The sequence below is a fragment of the Balaenoptera borealis genome (genome assembly GCF_965194805.1).
Source record: "Balaenoptera borealis genome assembly, chromosome: 10".
In the NCBI taxonomy this organism is placed as follows: domain Eukaryota; kingdom Metazoa; phylum Chordata; class Mammalia; order Artiodactyla; family Balaenopteridae; genus Balaenoptera; species Balaenoptera borealis.
Window position 1 is genome coordinate 95,701,379 of NC_138874.1, and position 12,033 is coordinate 95,713,411.

Sequence of the window (12,033 nt, forward strand, 5' to 3'; positions counted from 1 at the left end):
CTAGAAGAAATAGATAAATTCCTAGAAACATACAAACTTCCAAAACTGAATCAGGAAGGAATAGATAATCTGAACAGACTGATCCTTAGTAGTGAAATTGAATCAGTAATCAAAAAACTCCCAGCAAAAAAAAGTCCAGGACAGATGGCTTCACATGGGATTTCTATGAAACGTATAAAGAAGAACTGATAACTATTCTTCTCAAACTGTTACAAAAAATTGAAGAGAGGAGGGAGCACTCTAAAATTTATTCTATGAGGCTGCAATTACCCTGATACCAAAATGAGACAAAGACACTACCTAGAAAAGAAAATTACAGGCCACTATCTCTGATGAATACAGATGCAAAAATCCTCAACAAAATATTAGCAAAACAAATACAACAATATATTAAAAAGATTATACACCATGATGATGTGGGATTTATTCCAGGGGTACAAGGATGGTTCAATATCCACAAATCAATCAGTTTGATACACCACATTAACAAAGTGACAAATAAAATGCACATTATAATCTCAATAGAATGAGAAAAGTCATTTGACAAAATTCAAAAACCATTCATGATAAAAATTCTCATCAAAGTTGATATAGAGGGACTATATCTCAACATAATAAGGACCATTTTTGACAAAACCACAGCTAATATCGTATTCAATGATAAAAAGCTGAAAGCTTTTTCTCTAAAATAAGGAAGGCAAGGATGCCCACTCTCGCCACTTGTATTTAACATAAAATTGGAAGTCCTAGACCCAGCAATCAGACAAGAAAAAGAAATAAAAGATATCTATTTGAAGGGAAGAAGTAAATCAGTCACTATTTGTGGTAGACATGATACTTTATATACAAAACCCTAAAGTCTCCACCAAAAAAGCTGTTAGAACTAATAAATGAATTAAGTTGCAGGATACAAGATTCATATACAGAAATCTGTTGCTTTTCTATACACAAATAATGAATTATCAGAAAAAGAAGTCAAGAAAACAATTCCATTTACAATCACATCAAAAAGAATAAAATACCTAGGAATAAACTTGTGCTGAAAGTCCTATATGCTGAAAACTATAAAATGCTGATGAAGGATGTTGAAAATGATACAAAGAAATGGAAAGATATCCCATGTTCATGGATTGGAAAATTAATATTTTGTTTTACATATACATGTATCTATTCTTTTTCAAATTCTTTTCCCATTTAGGTTATTACAAAATGTTGAGCAGAGCTCCCTGTGATATACAGTAGGACCTTGTTGGTAATCTGTTTTAAATATATTAGTAGTAGTCTTAGCAATATTTTTTTAATCTGTCTCCTAAAGCAAAGGAAACAAAAGCAGAAATAAACAAATGGTACCTACTTAAACGTAAAAGCTTTTGTACAGCAAAGGAAACCATTGATAAAATGAAAAAACCTGATGGGAGAAAGTATTTGAAGTGATTTGTCTCATAAAGGCATTTGTAACCAACATATATAAACAGCTCATACAAAACAATATCAAAGAAAAAAAACCCAAAAGTTAAAAATGAGCAGAAAACCTGAATAGATAGTTTTCCAAAGAAGACATAGAGATGGCCAACAGGCATATAAGAAAATGCTGAACACTGCAAATCATCAGGCAGATGCAAATCAAAACCACAATGAAATTTGACCTCTCACCTAACAAAATGGCTGTTGTCAAAACAACCGCAAGTAACCAAATGTTGGCAAGGATATGGATAAAACAGAGTCCTAGTACACTGGTGGTGGGGATGTAAATTTGTGCAGCCACTGTGGAAAACAGTATAGGGATTCCTCGTAAAACTAAAGATAGAACTACCATATGATCCAGCAATTTTGCTCCTGGATAAATATCCAAAGAAAACAAAAACACTAATTCAAAAAGATATATGCACACCAATGTTCATAGTAGCATTATTTATAATAGCCAAGATATGAAAGCAACCTGTGTCCATCAACATATGTATGCATAAAGAGAGTATATATATATACACTCACACACGCACACAATAATGGGTAATGGAATATTAATCATCCATAAAAAGGAATAAAATTTTGCCTTTTGCAAAAACATGGATGGGCCTGTAGGGTACTGTGCTTAGTGAAATAAGTCAGAGAAAGACAAATACTGTATTTTATCACTTATATGTAGAATCTAAAAAAGAAAAAGAATGAATATAACCAAGCAGAAACATAACAAACTAGTGGTTACTAGTAGGGGGATGGGGGAGGGATGAAGGGAGGGGCAATATAGAGGTAGCAGATTAAAAGGTACAAAAATATCTATGTATAAAATAAACAAGCTACAGGATATACAGTACAGGCAATATAGTTAATATTTTAAAATCTATATAAACATTGAATTACTATGTTGTACATCTGAAACTAATATAATGTACATCAACTGTAATTTAATTAAAATAAATAAAATAAAATAACTAATAAATATATAAATAAATCAAACTCATAAAATCACAGAAGAGTAGTTGTTTAGGGATAGGAGAAACAGGGAGAGGTTGGTAAAAGGGTATACGCTTTCAGGTATAAGATAAATAAGTCTGAGGATCTAATGTATAACATGGTGAGTACAGTTCATAACACTGTACTGTATAATATAAATTTGCTAATAGAGTGGAACTTAAATATTCTCACTAAACAAGCAAACAATATTGTAGGTAAGTATGTGAGGTGTTTAACTTGATGGAGTAATTCTTTCACTGTGTGTGTGTGTGTGTATATATATTCTCATGTTGTACACTTTAAATCTTATCATTTTAATTGTCAATTATGCCTGAATGATATCAAGAGTCTGGTATAATTAAAAATAGAAATATCAGTGATTGGGGGTCAGAGAGTGAGAAAGATAAATTGTCAGAGTGTGCAGGATTTTTAGAGGGATGATAATGCTTTGTGTGATATTATAATGATAGATATATGCCACAACACATTTGTCCAAACCCATAGAATATAAAACACCAAGAGTGAACCCTAAGATAAACTATGAACTTTGAGAGATTGACTTCTCAATGTAGGTTCACTCTTGGAAAAAGTTATACCATTTTGGTGAGTTATTTTGATAATAAGGGAGTATATTCATGTGTGGGGTCAGGGGGTATGTGGGAAATCACTGTACCTTTCTCTCAATTTTGTTGTAAACTGAAAACTGCTCTAAAAAGTCTTTAAAGAAAAACAAGGGGGGGACAATAAAAACCCTACTAATCATCAACTTGAAAATGCTTCTACTCTTCAATAAGTTATATCTTATGACTGTGACCTTGACTAGGACATGGCCTGAATAAGAAGATAGAGTGTATTTCTTTAAAGAAAGTGTATATCTTTAAAAAGAACTTTTCACAAAAGTTTTGTTTGAATAAAGCATAGCTTGAGTGACCAAGGATGTCTCAAATAGTCTTGATATAGATCCACTTATAAAGGGTGTCATTTTAGATATTTCCTTGTGTGAATAGCCATAAAGACCCAGAAAAAAGCTCAATACATAGTAATAAAACACCACCAGTCTTACTCTGTTTTAACTCTTTTGCATGTGCTCCTTGAAAGAATAATATAACATATCTGATTGTGAATTAAATATAACTCATGGTCTGTGAATGACATATATGCATTGTGTGTACTGACTGTATCAATGCAACAGACCTCAGTAGAAGCATTCTATTTGCATCTATCTCTATGTTTACCTGGTATGACTTGACTCCTAGACCCTACCTGGACATTAAGGAGCCCCAGTCACCACTGTCATGTAACCTAACACTTCCAGCTGGTTTGGACCCTTGAATTGAGAGTCCACTCTGGCATGGTTTTCATCATGTGCATTGTGGTATAAGCCAAAGCACCTTTAGTAATGAAGCTTGAATGAACAATACTCACAGAGGCTACAGTTCTGCCCAATTCTAGATTCAGAAAAACACCATGCCATTAAATGAGATCTAGTTTACACAACACATATCCAGAGAAGCCTGATGACACGCCTGTAAAGGCAAGAAATTAAAGCCCTGTGGTGACTGTAGTTAACAATACTGTATTGTATACAGTTGACCCTGGAACATGGGTTTGAACTATGTGAGTCCACTTGTACATGGGTTTTCTTTTCAACAAATAAGTACTACACTCCTACATGATCTGCAATTGGTTGAATCTGTGGATGCAGAACTGTGAGTAAGGATGGCCAATTGTTAAATTATACACAGATTTTTCAACTGCATGGGAGATCTACCCTCCTAACACCTGAGTTACTCAAGGGTCAACTGTACTTTAAAGTTGCTGAATCAGCCTTAAATGTTCTCATCACAAAACAACAACAAAAATGGTAATTATGTGAGGTTATGAATGTGCTAACTAACCATATTGTGGTAATCATGTCACAATATACACTTGTATTGAATTATCATGTTGCACATCTTAAACTTACACAATGTTATATGTCAATTATATCTCAATTTCAATAAAGCTTGAAAAAGAATCTTAAAAGTAGTCGGACAAATACAACACATCACATACATGATAACAGTAAAAACTGACTGACTTTTCATTAGAAACTCTGAAGACTTCAGGAAAATGAAATAAGATCTTTAAAGCATAGAAAGAAAATTTTCAATCAGTAACATAGAATACTGTATCTTTCAAAAATAAGAACAAACTCAAAACATTTGAAAGCAGAGATTCAGATACTTGTATGCCAGTGTTAACTGGAGCATATTCACAATATCCAAAGGTGGAAATAACACAAATGTCAATCAATGAATGAATGAACATGGATAAACAAATGTAGTATATCTATACAATATAATATCATTCAGCCTTAAAAAGGAAATACGGATAACCTGCTACAACACAGAGGAACTTTGAAAACATATGCTAGGTCAAATAAAGCAGACACAAAAGAACAGATATTGTATGATTCCACTTATGTGAGGAATCTAGAATAGGCAAATTCATAGAGACAGAAAGTAGATTAGAGGGGCTAGAAGGAGGGAGGAAGAGGGATAAATGAGGGAGTTATTGCTTAATGGTTACAAAGTTTCTGTTCAAGGTTATGAAAAGTTTTGGAAATAGTAGAAATTGTCACACAATACTGTGAATGTAGCTAATGCCACTAAATTGTACACTCAAAATGATTAAAATAAAATTATGCTATAAACATTTTACCACAATTAAAAATCAATAAGGTGACATACCAAAAAATAATTAAATTGTACACTTTAAATGGGTGAATTGTATGGTATGTGAATTACATCTCAATAAAACTGTTAACAAATGAAAATTTTTTTTAAAAAAAGATAAGCTCTGTGGGCAAATGGCAAATGTTGATGAGAGAAGAGGTAGGAGAGCCAGAAAAAATCCTTCTACCTCTCCTCAACAGATTCCTCAACAAGTGGATGCTAGTTTTATACTGTCTGCCCCGAGTTATCCCATGTGACTTAGAAGTCACTGTGTTTAGTAAAACTGAGGTCATGTTCAGTTCTTTATTCCTAGGTACTAGGATTATATGACCCTACCCATCCCCTCCCTCCTCCTACCGTATTGTTAATATGTAAATTTTATTTCCAGCTATATTTTCAAGAGGACCTTGGTTAAGACAGATTCTGAATCCTGTACATAGCATATTAGTTTGTTTTCTGCACATTTTTGGTTTCAGCCCCAACTGTGATAGAGTTTCACACAGATTGAAAGACTCCCGTTTATCTCTCTTTTTCAATATCAGGGCACTTCCTAAAAGGGAGGTGTTGGCTTCGTTCACATATTTTTGCAAAGCTCTAAAGTGCATTAGTGTTAATACCCCCCAAAAGCAACTCTGAACTCGTGGAAGGTGCCATGCTTGTTGGACATTTAACACAGAGAAGCATTCTGTTCTCACAAGGACCCTGTTGCCCTCAGCAACAACTTAAATCTCACCCTTAATTTAAATTTTTCTTCTTTATTTTCTCTTACCTATTCTATCACTCTTATTTCATGGAATAACCTTTCAAGTAAACTGCCTTCACTAATTCCCTTCTATCAAGCTCTATAATTGGGAAGGCCTAAACAGTTTTTTCCCAGAAATGGTCCTAGAAAATATATTTTTAGGATGGGATTCTGGAACTGGATCTCTCACTGCTCAGATATCAGTTATTGCTGACAGTAAACAGGGTGATGATAACTTCTGATACATGATGCAATATCACACTCACCAATAATATCACCTGTGATGTTTTGAAATGAGATACAATTAGGAGAGGAAGCATTAACTTATGCAATAGTTCTGGCACTTGAATGGTATGGGGCAATGCTAATTATAAAGACTGGGAGGTGACTGTCTATTGTTACATTTCTGAAAAGATTTGAGGAAAGAGATGACAGGCTCAGGTCTGCCAACTAGCAGAGCATGGCATAAAAACTTGAGGATCTTCCTGACATAATTTTTAAAAATCCCTTCAATGAAGCCAGTGCCGTGCTAAAAATTAGGCTGAGAGTTTGTTAGCAGAGCAGCAAAGAATAGCATGAACAACCTTGACAGCCCAGGGTAAAGTCAGGGACCTTATATGAGACCCTAATATTTGTGATTAGAGTGGAAATGCCTGAGTAGATTTCTGGGAGCCCTCCAAATGGGCTGAAGCACACCTCAACCCCACCCCTGGTTTAGTGGTGACTATCCTCTGCAGGCCAAGATTGGCATTAGGAGATGCTACTATGGAACTGAGCTCCCTAGTGTCAATGGAAATAGAAGAGGCCAGGTGGTGAAACTTAACCATCTGATGCAAGATGGACTTTTCTTTTTTAATATAAAATAAGGACAGAGCAGCAACCAGGCTGCCTTTTTGTCTAGTGATCTGTGGCAATAATTTTTTCTTGATAAGATAGTAAGGCAGCTGATAAGAGTACTGCTTGACTTGTATAAACAGAAAAGTGAAAGATCTTGTAAGAAGGCTGGTGTCAGAAATCTTAAAAGTATTTTCCTCCCTAGTTTTCAGACACAGTTCCCGAGAATTGAATGGGAGGCTACTTCCTATGTGGATTGGAACCCTGAAATGTCACTGAAAGTTAATACAATAAACGTCCTGTCAATACTTACCCAAAGAGACCTTGAGCCAATTATCATATGACTATATACTGGAAAGAACTTATAAGGTGTACTTACTACATAGTCTAAGCATTTTGACCTCTGATTTTATTGGAGGCTCATGGAGGACAGGTAACAAGTAATGCCAACTTCCATCTCACAGTGGAAGAAATGAGTGCTCAGATACACCCTATGGTTATTTCTCCCATACTTGACTTCAAAATTAGATTTGAATGCAACATCATTTTATGATTAAAAACTCTCAAAAAAGTGAGTATAGAGGGAATGTATTTCAACATAATAAAGGCCATATTTTATAGCCCACAGCTAATATAATATGGTGAAAAGCTGAAATCTTTTCCTCTGAGATCAGGAACAAGACAAGGATACCCATTCCCCCACTTTTATCCAACACAGTATTAGAAGTCCTAACCACAGCTGTTAAGCAACTAAAATAAAAATAATGCATCCAAATTGGGGAGAAAGAAGTAATGCTGTCACTATTTACAGATGACATGGTATTATATACAGAAAACCCTAAAGACTCCATCAAAAAAAAAAAAAAGCAACTCTGTAGGACTAGTAAATTCAGTAAAGCTGCAGAATACAAGCTCGATGTACAAAAAACAATTATGTTTCTATACTCTAATGATAAACTGTCAGAAAAAGAAATTAAGAAAACCTTTCCATGTACAATTGCATCAAGAACAATTAAATACCTAGGATTAAATTTAACCAAGGATGCAAAAGACCTGTACACTGAAAATTGTAAGACACTGATGAAGGAAATTGAAGAAGACAAAAAAAAAAAAAAAAATGGAAAGATATATTCCATGCTCATGAATAGGCAGAATTAATATTGTTAAAATGTCCATCCTACCCAAAACAATCAATTGATTCAAAACAATAGATTTAATATTATCTCAATCAAAATTCCAATAGCATTTTTCACAGAAATAGCACAATTTTAAAATTTACATGGAACTGTGAAAGGTTCCAAACAGCCAAAGCAATGGTTAGAAAGAAGAATAAAGCTGAAACCATCATGCTCCCTGATTTCAAATTATATTGCAAAGCTATAGTAATCAAAATGGTATGGTATTGCCATAAAAACAGATACACTGATCAATGGAACAGAAATACAAAGCCCTGAGATAAACCCACGCATAAACGCATAAATGAATTTACAACAAAAGAGCCAAAATTATACAATGGGGAAAGGACAGTCTTCAATAATATTGTGAAAACTGGACAGCCACATGCAAAAGAATTAAAGTGTGCCTCTGTTTTGTGCCATATACAAATAACTCAATATAGATTAAAGCTTTGCATATCTTTATGATATGAAACCATATCATAAAGAAACCTGAAACCATATCAGACCTGAAACCATAAAACTTCTAGAAGAAAACATAAGCAGTAAGCTCTTTGACATTGGACTTATCAGTGACTTTTTGAATTTGACACCAAAAGCAAAGTCAACAAAAGCAAAAATAAAATAGTGGGACTACATCAAACTAAAAAGCTTCTGCACAGCAAAGAAAACCATTAGCAAAATGAAAAGGAAATCTTCTGAATGGGAGAACGTATTTGCACATCAGATATCCAATAAGGAGTCAGTATCCAAAATATATGAAGAATTTATATGACTCAGTAGCAAAAAAACAAAAATGGCAGAATATCTGAATAGACATTTTTCCAAAGAAGACATACAGATGGCCAACAGGTACACAAAAAGGTCTTCAGCATCACTAATTATCAGGAAAATGCAAATCAAGCCACAATGAGATATCACCTCACACCTGTTAGAATGGCTATTACCCAAAAGGCAAATAACAATTGTTGGCGACAATGAGGAAAAAGCAACCCTAGTGCACTACTGTTGGGAATGTAAACTGGTACAGCTATTATGGAAAGCAGTATGGAGTTTCCTCAAGAAATTAAAAATAGAAGTACCATATAATCTATCAATCCCTCTTCTGCATATATATCCAAAGTAAACTAAATCATTATTTCAAAGAGATATCTGTACTCCATGTTTACTGCAGCATTATTTACAATAGTCAAGATACAGAAACAACCTAAGTATCCATCAATGCATGAATGGATGGATAAGGGGAAAAATGTGGTATATATACACAATGGAATATTATTTAGCCATAAAAAGGAAAATCTTGTCATTTACAGCAACTTGGATGGACCTTGAGGGTATTATGCTAAGTAAAATAAGTCAGAGAAAGACAAATACTGTATGATCTCACTTATTTGTGGAATCTAAAAACAACAACAAAAAACAAGCTCATAGACACAGAGAACACACTGGAGGTTGCCAGAGGCAGAGAGTAAAGGGTAGCGGGTGGACAAAATGGGTGAAAGGGATAAAAAGGTAAAACTTCCAGTTATACAATAAATCATGGGGATATACTGTACTGCATGGCGACTATAGTTAATAATAACATTTGAAAGTTGCTAAGAGAGTAGATCTTAAAAGTTCTTATCACAAGAAAAAAAATCTATAACTTTGGCGACTGGTGTAAACTAGACTTATTTTGGTGATCATTTCACAATACATACAAGTATTGATCATTATGTTGCATGCTTGAAACTAATACTATATGTCAATTATATAAAATAACCACAACAAACCATGCCCAGATCTGGCACAGACATTTGAATTAGCAAACAAAAACATGAAAATGGTTATTGTAACTGCAATATATGTTCAAAAAATTAATAATAGACATGGAAGATACAAAAAAGAACTAAATCTAACTTCCAGCAATGTCAACTACAATTACTGAGAAAAACAGCTGGATAAGACTAAAGCAGATTATACATTACAAAGGAAAAGATTGGTGAACCTGATGACGCAGCAATAAGAACTATCCAAAATGAATTAGAAACAAGATTACAAAAATTAACAGAGTGCCTATGAAAATGTGAGATGACTTTAACTGGCTTAATGTACATGTAATTGGAGAAATAATATCCAAAATTTGCCAAATTTCATGAAAACTATAAATCCACAGATCCTGGAAGATTGATGACCCCCAAACATAAGAAACAAGAAGAAAACTACACCAAGACATATCATAATCAAATTTCTTAAAACCAGTGATAAAGAGAAAATCTTAAAAATGGCCAGAGAAAAAGACATACTACATATAAAGAACAAAGATAAGGATGACAGCATGTCTGATCATAAACAATGCAGGCCAAAGATAGTGGAGCAACATCTTTTAAACTGGGATGAGCAAAGGGAGGGATTATAAAGGAGCATGAGGAAAGTTCTGAAAGTGATGAATATGTTCATTATCTTGATCATGGCAGTGGTGGCACTGGCACATACAGATGTCCAAACTTATCAAATTTTGTAAGTTAAATATATATAGTTTATTCTAGGTCAGTTATAAGTCAATAAAGTTATTAAAGAATAAATGTATGAAAACAAGTTCACCTTGAAGTCAGAGAAAGACAAATATCATATGATATCACTTATAAGTGCAATCTAAAATATGATACAAATAGACTTATTTACACTTGTGGTTACTAAAGGGGAAAGGGTGGTTGGAGAAGTAAATTAGGAGTTTGGGATTAGCAGATACAAACTACTATATATAAAAGATAAACAGAGAATCTGCCTGCTAATGCAGGGGACACGGGTTCGAGCCCTGGTCTGGGAAGATCCCACATGCCGCGGAGCAACTAGGCCCGTGAGCCACAACTACTGAGCCTGCGCGTCTGGAGCCTGTGCTCCGCAACAAGAGAGGCCGCGATAGTGAAGAGGCCCGCGCACCGCGATGAAGAGTGGCCCCCGCTTGACACAACTAGAGGAAGCCCTCGCACAGAAACCAAGACCCAACACAGCCATAAATAAATTAATTAATTAAAAAAAAAAAAAAAAAAAAAAAAAAAAAGATAAACAATGAGGTCCTACTGTATATAGCACAGGGAACTATATTCGATATCTGTAATAACCTATAATGAAAAAGAATATGAAAAAGTATATTTTCAGTTATATTTTATATATATAAATATATATATATATATATATATATATATATATATATATATATATATATATAAAAAACTGAATCACTTTGCTGTACACCAGAAACTAACACAAGTTCACCTTCACCAATAATCAAATAAATATTAATCAAAAATAACAATGAGGTTCTTTCCTGTTTCATGTGTATGCATATATAATTTTGGTCTTAATGGTTAATGATGTTGATAGTCTAGTAAAAAAAAAAAAAAAAGGCACTCAGAAGTCCCAATGGGATTATGTTGGAAACAACCCTTTGGAATGTCTTAGAACTTTGAACCATTCATTCCACTTCTTATCATCTACCTCAAGAAAATAATCCCAAATATACAAAATATTTAAAACATAATATTTTCAATGTGGTATGATATTTAATAGTCCAAAGAAAGGGACCCAAGCCAAATACCCCATACATCAGTCCAGATAAGTAGCACAAAAGCCAATGTGCTATTTAATTTCACAGTTTAGCCTAGAGTTAACTCTAGGCTAAACTGTGAAATTAAATAGCACATTGGCTTTTGCACACAGAAGTTTACTTCTCCCCACATAAAGATGCAGGTCAAGGGGTCCTACTTCATCCATTGATCAGAAATCCAGACTCACTTCATCTTGTGATCCTGCCATCTCAAATGTAGCATGGTGGCAGGCAAAGATCAGATGAGAAAATTATACCTTAGTTGCTTCTGACCAGAAGTGAACCACATGATTTTACTCACAGGTTGAATTATTCACATGTCCCTTGAGCTGAATAAAAGGAGGGTGGTACATGTGGAATGGCACTACGAACTGCCTGTTGGAGGAGGTCACTGAGAGGACAATACCATCAGTTGACCCAGGAGCTGGACTTGGCCATCAGAGGCTCCCCCAACCCTATCCCATCCTTGGAATGTACATCCTGCCCACTATCCCCATACTAACAGCTGCTTCAAGGATGTAG